The sequence below is a fragment of the Haemaphysalis longicornis genome, unplaced genomic scaffold (genome assembly GCF_048455015.1).
Source record: "Haemaphysalis longicornis isolate Haplotype H1 unplaced genomic scaffold, Haemaphysalis longicornis Haplotype H1 scaffold_2, whole genome shotgun sequence".
In the NCBI taxonomy this organism is placed as follows: domain Eukaryota; kingdom Metazoa; phylum Arthropoda; class Arachnida; order Ixodida; family Ixodidae; genus Haemaphysalis; species Haemaphysalis longicornis.
In genome coordinates, this window is record NW_027526295.1 from 98,208,459 (window position 1) to 98,223,544 (window position 15,086).

Here is a 15,086-nt window from a genome sequence, read left to right on the forward strand (position 1 = left end):
ACCGGAAAACCCCCCGATGATACAGTTACCAGTGCGGTTGGCCCCTCTCTTCCCCCTTGAGGAACAAGCTCTCGTCGCGGTCATACCGACGGGGCCCCTTCCTTCTCCGGGAATCGCTCCTTATTCGCCTTTGGTCGCCCCATCGGCAATAAACACTTCGAGTCACGCATCATGGACACCCGAGGAGTTCATACCTTTCTTCCAGTACAAAAAGCAGACATTTTGAATAGGCTGGTTTGGCAAAAGCTGAAACAGTCGCGTTCAAGTTTGTGCGGTTCAGTTTACGCATTGGAGAAGCACAAGTGAACCCCTCCCCACACCCTCCCTTATCTCTCACAAAAATTGCGGGTACTCAGCGCCCGCCCCACCCCTTTAGCCACGCTCTGTAAGTGGGCTGGTTGGTTACGAAGTCGATAGAGAAAGTAATGAAAGCGGAAATTTCACGCGCTGAAGCTAACTCGATTCCTGTTTTCCTTCTTTTTTTTTTTTTTCGGTGGTTTTGCGGGCGGGGGAGGGAGAGGAGAGATGTCGCGCCCGCGGCAGCCTGAACCTCGATCAGAAAATGTCGCGCGCGGGAGTGGGAGGAGCTTGACGACTTGCGCCAATAGGATGGCGCGCGCCTCATGGCGGCAGATTCGAAGCGTTCGAGACAGCCGGCTGGCTCCGCCAGAGATGTTTAGGCTTGACACTCCGGCAGATATTGAATGGGCGCTTTCACTAGCGGCGCGGGGGATGTTTTGTAGTACTGTTTTCGCCCTCATTATTAAGTCCTTTACCACAAAAACAACTTCATGTGTGCCTTGCGCGGCATTATAAAGAGCGCTAAGAAGCAATCGTTCGAGCTACCCACACCACTTCGCGGCCGAAGCCGCGGCCATGTGATGATGATGATTATTATTAGCGGCTTCCCCTTTGTAACAGGGTGGCCTTGCACAGCGGCCTTAGTCATAACGCCACTGTGCAATCACCTCGCAAAAAAAAAAACAAAAAAATACCTTCATGAAATGTTTGTGCTAGTCTGACTTCTTTGTTCGCATGTCTTCACAGTTTGTTCTCTGCTCTTTTCCCACCAACATTCTAACCTTCTTTTACTAACCTCTACTGCTGTCCAATTCACTTTTCTGTTAACCTTAACGCCAAGGGCTTCCGGAAGCTGGATGGCTCCCTCACTGAGGACTGGACGGATACTTTTGCACTCCGTTACAATATTTCGCATGGTTTCTAGCTGGCTCCCTGCCGCAGCCTACGCACAGTTCTTCCTGTACCGGCTCGCGTATAAGCGTTTTGGTCCGCAACCAATCCGCCCTGGCTTCAAAAAGCAATGCACTCCCTTTGGTATTAATGAAGAACTTTTCCCTTGTGATCTCCTGCTTCCCGATCCTGTAGATATCTCAGGATTTTTCCAGGTCGTTGTCTCTGTTTCTTTCACTTTATTTTTTATTGCCTTGATCATCGTCTCCCCTGATCTTCCAGGTTTCATATACTTTGTCCTGAGCCTTCTTGTTCTTTTGCTCCACTGTGTGTCCACGCTTTTTACGTGGAGATACCGTAACACTTTGGCCGACCATCTCTGGTCATCAATATTTCTAAGTCGTTCTTCAAAACCTATTTTGCTTTGTGCTTCTCTCACTTCAAATGAGGCCCATCCCATGTCTCTCTGCACTGCCTCATTTGTTATTTTACTGTGTGCTCCTAATGCCAATCGACCTACCGCCCTCAGGTTTACTTCTAGCCCAGATTGAATCTCTTATTTAACACACACTACCGCGTTTTAAAAGGTGAGTGCTGGTACCATTACACCCTTCCAGATTCCTCTCACTACTTCATATCTGTTATATCCCCACAGTGCTCTATGCTTCATGATAGAGGCGTTTCTTTTGCGTTTCATTCTTAAATGCTCCTCATGAGTTTTTAGATACGCCTGACCTCCTTTTGTCCATATGTCAAGATATTTGCATTCCGTTACCCACGGTATTGCTGCATGTTGAACGAATACCGATTCGTTACGGGCGTCGTCACCAGAACTCCCGACTTTGCTGTCGGCCGCGCCGCGCGCACCGAGTCGCGTGGGGCGCGCCGGCAGCGCGCAGCGTGCGGGTGTTTCCACGGCGGCGTCAGCGCGCCTGGGGGCGTGCGCGGCGCGTTTTCGCTAGGGAGCCTACAGGCGCCGCGCCTTCGTCGTTTAGGGCGGTGCCACTCTTCGACACAGCTCGTGCCGCCTTCCGCCGTCGGGCAGCGTTGCCAGCACACGTTGCCATAACAACGGGGCCGATACGGCGCCATGTTGTCCCCCACTCGGTTCACTGCCGCCGTGTGCGTAGGGCTGCGTCTTTGCCGCCTGTAACTCGCGGTGACTTTTGTTGACCACAGGAAGCTTTTCATAACCATGCCAGCTCGGTGAACGTGTTGGGAGTTGTATGAGCACCAAAAATGCCCGGCTGTTGCGTTCCGCAATGTACGAACCATTGCAGAAAAGGCACACGGATGTTCCGCTTCCCGGCCAGCCCGAACCGAAGAAAGCGCTGGCTCGTTCAAGTGAAAAGGGACCCCTGGGAGCCCACTGCTGTTTTTCGTGTTTGCGCTGTGAGTATTGCATCTCGGTTCATGTTTTTTGCACGCGTACTTGCAGCTATATTCTAATATTTAGATGTTCTGCACCTGCAACGCTTTCAGCGAGCGTCGTCGTGTCCTCAACGTCTCCTCCGTCGCCGTAGCGCCGTTGCGCGCCGGTAGCGCAGGCCATGGCCTGTTTTCATTGCTTTCACCGACGGCTGCACGTGGCCGAGCGGCAATTTAGACTGCGAATGCAGCGTGCGCGCAAGTGGATTGTTTGCGTGGCTCGATTATGCCGGTTTACCCGTGCATGAAACGTGAATGTTCAAAACTAAGCCTGGTTATAAAACATCCCCGAAAGACCCGGAGCGTTCACGCTTGCGACAGGAAAGGCGCGATTCTCGTCACTGCGACAAAAATTGGTTGATACCAAGCGACAAAAGCGATCGCTGGGCGACTGCGCAATCTTCGAACGCGCTGCAATTCAGAGTATGTTCTCATCACTCAGCTGCGTTCGGCAATCGACTTTGAAGCTGCCGTGTGCTGGATATTGATCGGGTCGGCCAAAAAATTGTCCCCTGCGTTGCTTGTGCTGATATTCCGCACGGGGGTGGAATATATGATTGATTCTTTCTTGCAACCCTGCCAAACTGCGTATGAGGGGTCACTAAAGTCTGCAAAGATTTCTGTGGCGAACCGTCCCATAAAAATTCCCGTACTGCATTAGTTAGAGGGCATAATCAATTTCCATTCCAAAAGGTAAAAAAACCGCGCGAGAACAAGCATTCTGCCTCACGAGCGAGTAATTCAAGTGCATTATGTGGTTTTCAAATGTTGTTGTTAAGATTAACTTTTTTCTTCTAGGCACATTTTGAAGATTCAAGTTTTGAGCAGCACCGACAAGATGGACTGAAAAATCTGAGGCCACCAAGGAAATGAAACGTTGGTGCAACAAGCGGCGGAAAAATGCCTATGCATTAGTAGATAATTCTGAGATATATTTCCTGCTTGCCTGCGAAAATAATTGCACCGTAGCACGATTCTGCATGTGAAAAACAAGTTACACCGGCTATGCGCACATGAAGCTCCAGGCACGAAAAATCGCGTAGTCGCGCTGTTCTACCCACAGCTAGTGGCTCCAAAGGAGGCACGGGCTAGCTTTTACCAAGGACGTGAATGCCGCATTAAACGAATGATCTCAACTGTGCCCAGCAGCAGCAAGTTTTTGGAAAGCTGCTTGGCGATAACCACGCACGATCGTTTCGAAGCAGATCGTGCTAGAGATAGCCTGTTCCGCGCCTCCGTAGGCGCGGCGCATGCCGGCACCCTAGGTCGGGCGGGCACTAGGGGTCCAATATGGCGGCCCGTCAAGTTTGGCGGCCGCCACAGCCACCGTTGAACAGAAGTAAATTAACGACGTTAATTTTAAGTGCGATGCACTTTATAAGCGACCCCAAACCTTCCACCGCCGGCGGCGGCGTCCGCAGTCCTCCTCTCCCTAGCAACGGCGTGGAGCGGAGAGGAGCGTCGGTAGCAACGGCGCGGTGACGTCACTTCACCACGTGACCGCGCTCGCTCCGCCTCCTCGCCGTGGCTGCGCGGGTGCGCGCCGCTCCCCGCACCGCCCCTCGCGCCGTGACGTCATGGTAAGACGTCACAGCGCGCCTCCTCTCTCCCCAGCAGCTGCCGCGCGCCTCTCTCTCCACCGTGACGTCACACTCTCTCCTCTCCCCCTCGCTCGGCTGCAGCTGCCCTGCGCCGCTGTCCCTCTCCCCTTGCGCTCGCCTCCTCTCTCAGCCACCTGGCTCGGCGCGGCGTGCCCCCCTATATATGCAGCGATAAACTGCCAGACCTCCGTGGGTCGGCTCGCGCGCGCTCACGGGCGAATGCCAACGGATTTTAACTTTACTCCCCCTCATAGCATCACCCCGTGCATTCGCACTTAACCATGTTCACTCTCGGGGAAATGCTTGGGAGTTTTTTAACATCTGCAATCGAAATGGGGTTTTACGCGCTGATTCTCCGCCCCTCGGGCTGTTCATTTCCACGCAGTACGGCCCGAACACAACTCTCGAACATTGAAATCATATCGCATGAGGAGATTAAATTATTAAAGCTAAAATGTAAAAAGAATGCCTGAGATATCCTATGCGTCGAAATGTCCGTGAACCGAGATGTCCTGCACCGAGATGTCCTGCACCGAAATGTCCTACACCGAAATGCTCGGATCCTACGAAACTTCGGGGGTAAACTGTGAACTTGAGTGGCGCAGAACAGAAGCTGTTGGAAGTCAGTAGACCCTTTGCAAAAAGGCCCGAGGATCTAGCGGAGGAGCAGTAGGCCATTCCGGCAACACTGTGCTCCGCCATCATGAAGGAAGCGAAAACAGCGAAAAGGCAGCAAATGCAGAGCAGCTAACGTCCGCCGCGGTGTAATAATGGTAGAGTGAACTAGAATTTTGTTCACTCTAATAATGGCATGCGCTTCTCGTAAAGTTGTTTTTCCCAGAACTGGATGGGAAAATAACCTTGCTGCTATTTGTTTGTTTGAAAAGCAGCATGGTCTGGACTTTTATTCGACAAAGTAGTCGACTGACAGACCCTACGAGAGCCGACAATTTCAGCGTCGAGTATACCGTCTTCTGGAATGACGAACAGCCGCCCGTTCGTCACATGGCGTTTCGTCATAGGCCGTTTGGTCACACAGGGTCATTCGAAATAGGCCGTTTGGTCACATAGGATCATTCGTCATAGGCCAGTTTGTCACTTAGGAAAGTTCGTCAGAGGAACGCAAAAGCAAAATTCGTGGCTTTTTTAGACGTAAGTGGTGATGAGGCATGACTATAACTACTTTGCACACCTTTTCGCAGTGCCGGTCCTCTTAGCGGCCGCCACGGCTATCCTAAACTGGCAGTAAGGAACGCCGCAAAAAAATGTTTGGCTTTCGGGCAACCCGTGCAGGAATTATGCTGGTCTTGCAGTCCATACCCCTCCCACCCGTACCTCTTGTCTTTCACATGAATGTCAGGGTAGCAGGCGCACGCTCGCGTGACTAATTTGCAGTAGCCGTAGCACTTCTTTTTCTTCACTTTTTTTTTTTTCATTTTCGTTGCTCCCTCACTGGTAGCCAAGTGCTCACAGCGTGGTCATTTTTGCCCCTTTTCTTGGAAAGGCTTTTTTCTGTGCACATAACTCACTCGAACTGTCCGAAAGGAGGATATGAAAATGTGCAGCCCTGTAGGAGGCATATCCGCTCCCCAAGCAGCTAGCTGAGGGGGCGCCCTTTTGCTTATTTTGTCCGAGAGCTACTGCCAAGAATGGCGGACCGGCGCCCCGCGCAGGCGCAGGTGGCTACTGGAAAAAGGTCCATCAAATAATTAGTTGCATCACTTGTATCAAGCCACTAATAAATGACACGAAATGGCCCATGTGATATTTCCAAGAACGAGAAGGTCGGTGCTACCACTTTCCCTATTACGGGACCACTTAGAACCAGACGCCAGGCCCGTCTTCCAAGAACTTTGTTGGGCTACGTCCCTGTCTCACTTTTCTGTCTTGGGTTGTTGAACTCGTATCTATAATCTTGTCCGAACACGTCACCCTACTGGCCCACTCTGGCTTGCATTCTTTGTTAAGTTTTGCTAGATGTACGGCCCAAAGTACAAAAAAAAAAACTAACTAAACCTGTGCCTCGCTTCTCTCTTTCGAGTCGAAAAAAAAAAAAACACGTGGGCATACATTTTGTGCACCTGTGACGAACTTTCCTAAGTGACAAACTGGCCTATGACAAATGATCCTATGTGACCAAACGGCCCATTATGAACCGGCCTATGACAAATGATCCTATGTAACCAAACCGCCTATTACGAAACGCCATGTGACGAACGGGCCGTATCCCTAATGAATGAATGTGCTACTTGCAAACATAAGGGGAAAAAAGAATCCACGTGAGAAACATGCGGCTCATGATTTACAGAATACATAGAGGCATGCCTCAGAGAGAAGCGCCATCAGTTTTTTGTGAGCAAGCACTTCAGGGGTGCGTGCGTATTGAGTTATCGCCGTCCTCCCTCCCCTAAGAAGTTTTCCCAGTCTCGCAACTATTTCCAGGCACGGCCAGACACCACGCTCCCTTCCCGTTAAGAAGATAGTTTGAGGGCGCCAGTGTTCCGAGAAGCCGCACCTATCACGAGGTTGGTGACAGCCACGGTCTCCAGACATGCGGACGTCTGATCGCGAGCATCGGCTGAGCCGCTGGTCAAACCAGGCTGTCGCGACAGCCAGCACTATGGTCAATTTCTTCTCAAGAGGTCAATGAGGGTCATCTCAAGCAAAGAAATTTGCTACCGAAGCGAGTTCGCTACCCCCACCCCCTCACCTTCATCCTATTTTGACCTTTGCTTTTTATGGGACGTCGCGAAGTGGCTAGTCTGCCGGCGGTGGTGCATCAACCTGCAGCAATCGACTGCTTTTCATTGAACCATGACGTGTGACTATCTTTACTTCTGGCCATTTTTGGCAGCGTAAAGCCGCCAGCAAGGCAAGCAAAAACATGTTTATGTGTTTGCACGAATAAACTGCATATATTTGTGCTCAAATGCAGTTGCGAACAATCAAGTTTGTTGTCGATGGTGGGTGACAAACTTCGAGTATTAGCTCACCTGCTGCCCTAAGCACGACTTAACGCTCCCGAACACGGCGGCAAAATGAACAAAGCGTGTTAGCCAGCAGACTTCTAAACCTTGCAGCATAACAAAAGGAGTGATAATACCTAAGTATTGCCTATTTCTGGATAAAAACAAAAGTTCATAAGCTGCAAGCTGCAAAATTCTCGAGTTCCAAAATCTCGATTAGTGTCGCTCTGCTAAAATTATGGCAGCCAGTTATTGTATTCGCTTTAAACACCGGTAGAGGGCTGCTCAGTACACGGAGATTTTGATTGAAATGTCTGCCACTGGTTTGCCTGATATTCGGAATAACAAAAAAAAAAAAAAGCGAGCAAAGGAAGCATGCGAGGGCGTGCACGTGCGAGAAAAAAATTTGTATACCGCATTTAACTCAAGGAACAGTGCATTGGCGCGAAGGGCAAACTAACACGGGGACAGTATAGCGCTTTGTCTCGACAGTGTTTTTGTTTTATTCTCTAAACCTCGTCTTAGTTTGTGCTTCCCGCCAATGCAATGTATAACCAACTCGCCCAAGCTTCCACTCTTGCAACTCAAGTGCATTCAGCCTCAGCAAATATATTATATGCGAACAGATGCAAAATACATTGTGCACAAGTACAAAGATATAAACATAAATACATTGACCCCCTGCCTTCCCTCATACAGGCGCTCGTGCATAGGTGCAGTAGTGGTGGGAGGTTCCCAGACAGTTTATCGAACGCCGTTTTATCAAACGCCGTTTTATCGAAAAAATGCCCGTTTTATCGAACGCCGTTTTATCGAATGCCGTTTTATCGAACCACCTACGTCCGTTTTATCGAAAGTGCGGTTTTGCGGCTTGCATTGTAATTTTCGGGGTTTATTTTGTTTAACTGGCCATCGCATTAACCTAACCTGCAGTAACCTTCCTCCTACATTCTCTCTGACGTGCATTACATAAAAAACCTATCTATATATGTTGACGCGCCTTTACAGTGTTTTCGATAACCTTTGTTTTATTAAATTATTTTTATTTTTCGAGTCTTTATTGATTTCACTCAAGCATGTATGACCCCCTTGTTTATATTACAGAATTTGCCCCTATAGTACCAACCCGAACCCCGTGCGCAATATTCCTTAGATGTGTATCGGCGTGTTTAGGTTAGTGTTGAAAAATATATCCCTTGCGCCATGGTTCATCATTACGTGATCCAGAGTCTTGTACCCCACAATTGTTCTAGTCACGTGGTTTACCCGCGACTCCTACTCGGACCTTGGGGTCACACTGTTTGCATCTGGAGAAATGTTGGGCCAAGAACTTCTGAAAGATTAGTGCTATGTGACTGGAACAGGGGGGTTCCGACAGTGATAGTGAGACCCCAACAGAGGTGGTGGAGTCTAGGAGAATCGTCACAAGGGAACCTGTCACAGCCAACTCGTCATAGGTGAACTCGTCAAGTAGGACAAGTCGTCAGAGGTCATCTCGCACTAGGGAAACTCGTAAGCTAGTACAGCTGGACAATTGCCCATCCCATCACAATTTACGTTTTTTGTTAATCATGCTCAAATAAAAAAAAAATACAGGATTTCGTATAATTTTCTACTTTTGCGTCAACACTCTTGATTCACCAACCTTACGTTTTCGTGGTGGCCTTGGAGGAACACACCCGACCAGGCAGCGCATTTTGTTGGTTTTTTGTGTGCCTTGTTCAGGTATAATCGCACGGGCCATAGTATTGCTCGTTCTCATTTTTTTAATTTTTCCATTTTTATTTAGAGGTAATCGGGTCACGACGCTGTATTTTGAGTAGACCTTCATGATTTCTCCATTTTCGGTGTTTACTATTTTGATCGTACTGTTTTTATGCCTTCTGATAAAAAGGCAAGAGCATGCACCCCAGCAGACATGCTGGGGTGCAACCAGAGGGAGATGAAAACGAACCAACCTGCAGTACGGTGACAATTTTGTACCTAGCGTTTTTCTCGTTAGTTCATGCAAGGCAACGAGAACAGTAGTACAAGGCTTGGTAACCTCTTAGCAACTGAACTCAGATCCCATTAAGAATTAGGAATGCAGAAATCGGGAGAGACTTTTGCTAGCGTTCCAGTTAGGTTTTTGACATTGGACCCTCAAGCGCCAAGAAGTGCCTGAATTATGTACAACATACGCGGCGAAATAATTAGATTATGTGTCGACACAAAAGCGGTTTATACAAAAAGGTACGAAGCATATCGAGGCATTTTAATCAATACGCCACAATGCCGTGATATGCTTCGGATCAGAGGGGATAGAGACACAAGGAGATTCGTTATGGCAGTACCAGTTGCGCAATGAACACAGCAAAAAATTCTGGTGACATATTTTGCGCATCACAAAAACAAACAAAAAAAAAACACGCAGGAAATAAAAGTCAACTAGAAGACAGACTATAAATGTTTTTAAATAGGCCTGCTGTGGAGACAAGATATGCAAATTACATAGCGAGGAGTAAATTTAAAAAACGTACTGCAAATTGTGTTACTCGAAAAGGCCGAGAAAAACACTTTCGATAAAACGGCTTCGATAAAACGTCCGTCGATAAAACGGCGTTCGATAAAACGGCGTTCGATAAAACGACTTCGATAAAACGGCGTTCGATAAAACGGCGTTCGATAAACTGTCCGGATCCCGTGGTGGGACCATATTTACCTAGTTTGAAGTTGGGACCATTAGATCCGGGACCATTTTGTGCGGTACCATTTGTTCCGGGACCATTTATTCCGCGACCGGCCCCATCGAGAGCCGCCCAACACAGGCGCTCCCGTGTGAAGCGGGGGCACTGTGAACACCCCGATCCCTCGTGACCTCGTTTTAATACGCATCGCATGCAGCGGGTACGTCATTAAATGAGCAGCACTAAATACGTTCACAATCAAGTCGATGCTCATGTGAATAAATTAGCCGAGACTGCAGTTACGAATCAACCGCTAGTGACACGAGCTGTTTGATTACCAAGAAAACCAATAAGAAATCACAAAGAATAGCATCACTGTGATCTTAGAAGTTACTAATTAGGAATTAGTGTATCTGCGGAGCTTTCAGAAATATTGCTAGGTTAAGCTAACGTGAGAATAGCGCAGCTGATAATTTTTGATCGCCAGCTAATGGAATGTCACAGTAATGTAGATGTTATATAGGATGGCTGCATTCCTAGCGGAAACACTGACACATCCTGGTATAGAAAATTAACTACAATCATTGGTTTATAACTTTCGCAAGCTTTTTTTTTTTTTTTTTTGCAATATGGAGGGTCTGCGACAGCACAGGCATTGCATCAGCGCGAGTAAAAATCTCCCCTCTGACAATGGCACAAACGACAATAGTGGTCTCGGGACCGGCCGTCCAACTGCAGGTAGAAAGCGCAGGAAGCGAAATGTTATAACTGAAGAGCAAATTTACACACCCACCTGCAAATCAACAAAAGGAGAGGCCATTCCACGAACTACGAAGAGGTCAACGTGGAGGCAATTAACTCACCCCAACCCTCTCTCCTTTCACGACATCCGCCGAAAATTGAACTCTGAGACGAAATTTTCAAGCACAAGAAGGTCCGCGCGTGCAACCACTTTCCCTAGTACGTGATCACCTAGAACCAGATGCCCGCTCCCACCAGTTCGCCTGGGAGCAGTTTTCCTATGACGAGTTGGCTGCGACGAATGCAGCCCCGTTTACATTGACCCGACGAGGGCGCGTTGAGTAGAAATAAACAGGTTTTTTGGACTCGACGCACTCATGAATTAGCGGACGCGGTGAGTTGAAAAGCCGTCGGGGAGAGTCCGGTCAACTCGCAGGCAGGGGGTGGGCTGAGTCGGCGGGCCGTTGGGAGCTGAATATCGTAATTGCATGATATATAACGCGCCACCGATTGTACCGCGCGGGTAGATTCGCGCTGCAAAATCCGAAAAAATATTGAGACGTCGGCTTTGCCGCGCAAGTGTAAAATAAATGACACTACTTACCTAGAAGAAAGATATTTTATTTTGCGCGTGCAACTGTGGCAGCCAAATATAAATTGTGCTCCGTAAACTTGCTTATCCAGCTCCTGCAGGGAATAAAACTACAGTGGGAAAAATTGAAGCTGTTTGCGATTTCAAGTGTCTTGACTGTCATTATTCTACGTGCGACGGGCTAATTGCAATGGTAGAAAATTGTGTAATAGCTGACCGAAGTATGTCATTCATGAACGAGTGCGCCGAAATTCACTCACGTGATATTGACGGATTTTTTTATTGGATTGAGTTGGAGTTTGGGATGACCTCGTGCCTATATGTCAATGCTGCTGGCCGATTTGGAACCTGTTTCGGTTTTGAGCCCGATTGTAACGCGCACAAAAATGTTAAGGCTAGCTTTTAGCAAAAGAAGGTGCATGCTAGAATCGTAGAGATACGGTAGCTCCTTCTCCGGCAATCCCCCGGCCCCCTCGCCTCGACTCTTTGAATGGAGCTCATACCTTTGAATGGACTCTTTGAATGGAGCTCAATTTGCCCGTGTACACCCGGCCCCTGGGGGTTTCCATAACTTGTGTCACGACACGGGCCACAATGAATGATTCGTTCACCCACTGAGCGTCTTCCGAGAACTGTGGCCATCTCTGCACGTTGTCAGCCGTCTCCGAAGCTTCGGATATTTCTCGCGCTGAGTTATCAGAAGCTTTGGAGGTGGCTGACAATGCCGTGACTAACCAAACGCGTCGCAAATGGGGTATTGTACTGGCTGACTTCCCGAGCAACTGCTGTATTATGCAGAACAGTTCTTAACATTTTTGTTCCCCTTTCCAGACGAGGCCAAAAACTCTTTACCGAGGAATGTCCCGCGAGTCATGTGCACGAGACTGATGGCCACCTTGGTCTTGTACTTCAGGACAAAGAAAATCACCTATTGTGGCAGAAAAACGCAGCGAGGACGCACAGTAGTTATTTGGACGTTAAGTTTGCGCCTAATTTACCTGCGAATTTTCACCTGCAACGCCGCTCGTGCGATAAAACGACCTAGTTTCGTACCTACGCTACGAAGATAGGATGATTTGGAGCACGAGCGGCGTTGCAGCTGCAAATTCGCAGGTAAATCCGACAATAAAAAACGCTCTTAAATGGTGGAATAACATATTTGCCTCCTTCTATTACTGAATGTACAGCTACCACACGAAAGCATTACCTGGGTGTTTCTTTTCCATTCTTTAAGAGTGTGGACGGCGGAGGTGGAAAGCAGAGGAGGGGGGGGGGGGTCTTGTCATTTGTTTTGGGGGTATGGATGAATGAATGGATCTCTAGTGAAGAGTGTTCTGAAGTTGCCGCGTAAATTTCAGTCCAAATGGCCATAACGTATTACAGTCGAGCCCGCTTGCAACGAACTCGACCGTCGTGCTGAATCTGTTCGTTATATCCAAAGGGTGGCAGTGGCGTACGCCGGATTTTGCTTTGGGGTGGTGGGGCGGGCCCAGATGAAAAGAAATGAGAAATAATAACAAACGAAAACTACCAAACAATATTAAACGGAAACAAACAAAATGAATAAATAATAACGAGATCACAAGCAAACAAACCCAAAAACAAATAAAAATGGCTCGTGGTTGATCCAACCTTGAAAATCAACTCGTTCCCGCGACTCCCTGCATGCGGACGCCAAGTGTATCTTTTTCTGCGCGTGAAAACCCGGCACGCATACGGCGGGCGCACTTTAGGGCGCCTCTGGCTGCAGCCATGGAGCTAAATGTGCCGCTAGCCCGCCGGAGTGGAACTTCGGACCCAAAAATAAGTCATACAAGCGGCAAAATAGCTCATAATACTCGTATATGCATAAATGTCCTGGGTCGGCACCTGGAGGTCAAGATCTTCTGTCATTCCTTAAAACTTGTAGACATTGACGGTCTGGGCAGATCGTACACTCTAAGCTGGGTAACCCTTAATAGAGGTATACATTTTCGAATTTTTGTAACCTATAATTTATAAGGTACAAATGTAACCTATATCTTCGTAACCTTTATATACGTATACACGTAAGGGTTACGCAGTTATGGGTTACTTTGCAGCTTTCAGCATGTATACCTTTATATAAGTTACATCTGCCGCCGTCCAAGGCCACAGAAATTGGAAGGTGTGATGTTGCGCGCCAGGCGCGCTTTCGCCGGCGCCGCTGTGGCGACACCCCCAAGGCGCCTTTCCCGCGTGGTAAACAAACATTGCGTTAGTGGAAGATATGTTCGACCATGCTGTCCATTGCGCCGTCTAAACTTTTGCGTCGGGTGTCTTTTCTTCATCCCTTGAATAAACTGCCGGCCACACAGCTGGGGCTAAAAGAGAAATTGCTTTCATAATTCCTAAAACAGCAGTGCCAAAAAGCTTGAAAATGTTCTCTTAATATATATGCATTGCATTACCTGTTCGATAATCGTTACCCAGGTTGTCACCCAAAAATCTTCGTGAGTATTGGCAACGCTTAAGTCCTATAAACAGGCATAACTAAATTTGATGTTTGCATCAGCTTTGTGCCGTTTAAGAAACCGGTATCAAACATGCATGATAGGTCTTTTGCTAAATTGAGCTTTAGTTAAACAACATTAGGCTTTAGTGAAACCAAGCTTGAGTGGAAAGATGCACTTGATAGCATACTCCAAAAGGACGCCAAAGTTATGATAACATAGCCTTAAGCCAAAAATTCTTGTCTGACAACCTAGGACATGATTATCAAAAGCGAATTGCAGTACATGCACACATATTTGCGCATTTAACAGGAGCACATTTCCAGAAGTTTCGAATCGGTAGTTTTGAACATTCACATTTATTATTATGAAACACCTGTGGGCTATTTATTAAAAAGCAAAGCTGCGAACCACCCAACGTTATTATCGTTCCTTAATGAGTATTGGACGAGTGCGGATTCCTGGAAGAATTGGTGATTCCTATATTGCTTTTGACTTCCAGGTAAAATTCGGTTTATTCATATATCCTTATTAAACCTATTTAATAAATGTTGCGTGAACAGCTTCACAAACATGGCCAAATATACAAATTCTTTACCTCAATATTTGCACGGATGTATGCAAAGCATTCCGAATTGTTTGGATACTGCCATTGAACAATTTCAGACGAATTCGAGTTTGAGCTACATTTATAAGATGGTTCTCAGGGGTGCACTTTCCCAGTACAGTGTTGTTGTCATGGTTCCCCACAGAAAAAACGCAGAATGTGGGAAAGTAGAACGAACATTTATTACAAATTCACTTTTTCATACAAAGCAGTGTTTATGGCTATGTTCCCTACATTCTCCGTTTCACTCAGTCTAATATTACACTTGGAATTCACTCGCCTTTACGAATCCATCTTTACACTTCCCTCTTAGGTTCCTCTTTACAGTTCCACCTGAGTTGTGATTCCCACGCCAAGTTATCGTTTTTTATGCAGCACTAACAAGTTTCTAGGCCGATTGCAATCTGTCTTTTGGACAAACTTTAAATGGTATCTATAATTTCCTGCACGAAAAAAGGCGCTTGGAAAAATTCAGAGATAAGCTTCGCAATTTACGTAGTACACAAGCAGGCACAAAATCAGGGCACGCTGAAGATTTCCCGCGGTCATCTTGTTCCCTGCTGCCGCCGATGGGGGTATATATGTGAGGGGCCGTCACTTGGATTTCCCCACCTCGAAGAGCCATCTACAGAAAATTTCAGAAAAAGAACAATATCCAGTGCAACCTTAAGCCCCTCACACCAAACCATAGGCATGTGAAGTACGAAAAATATATTGCACGAAAATGAAGACGGAGACCAGAGAATGAAATGAAAGATCACACCAGAGGAGTGATTTACGGCCTTTCCTAATAATTTCACATCATTTCAGTAATCGTTACACA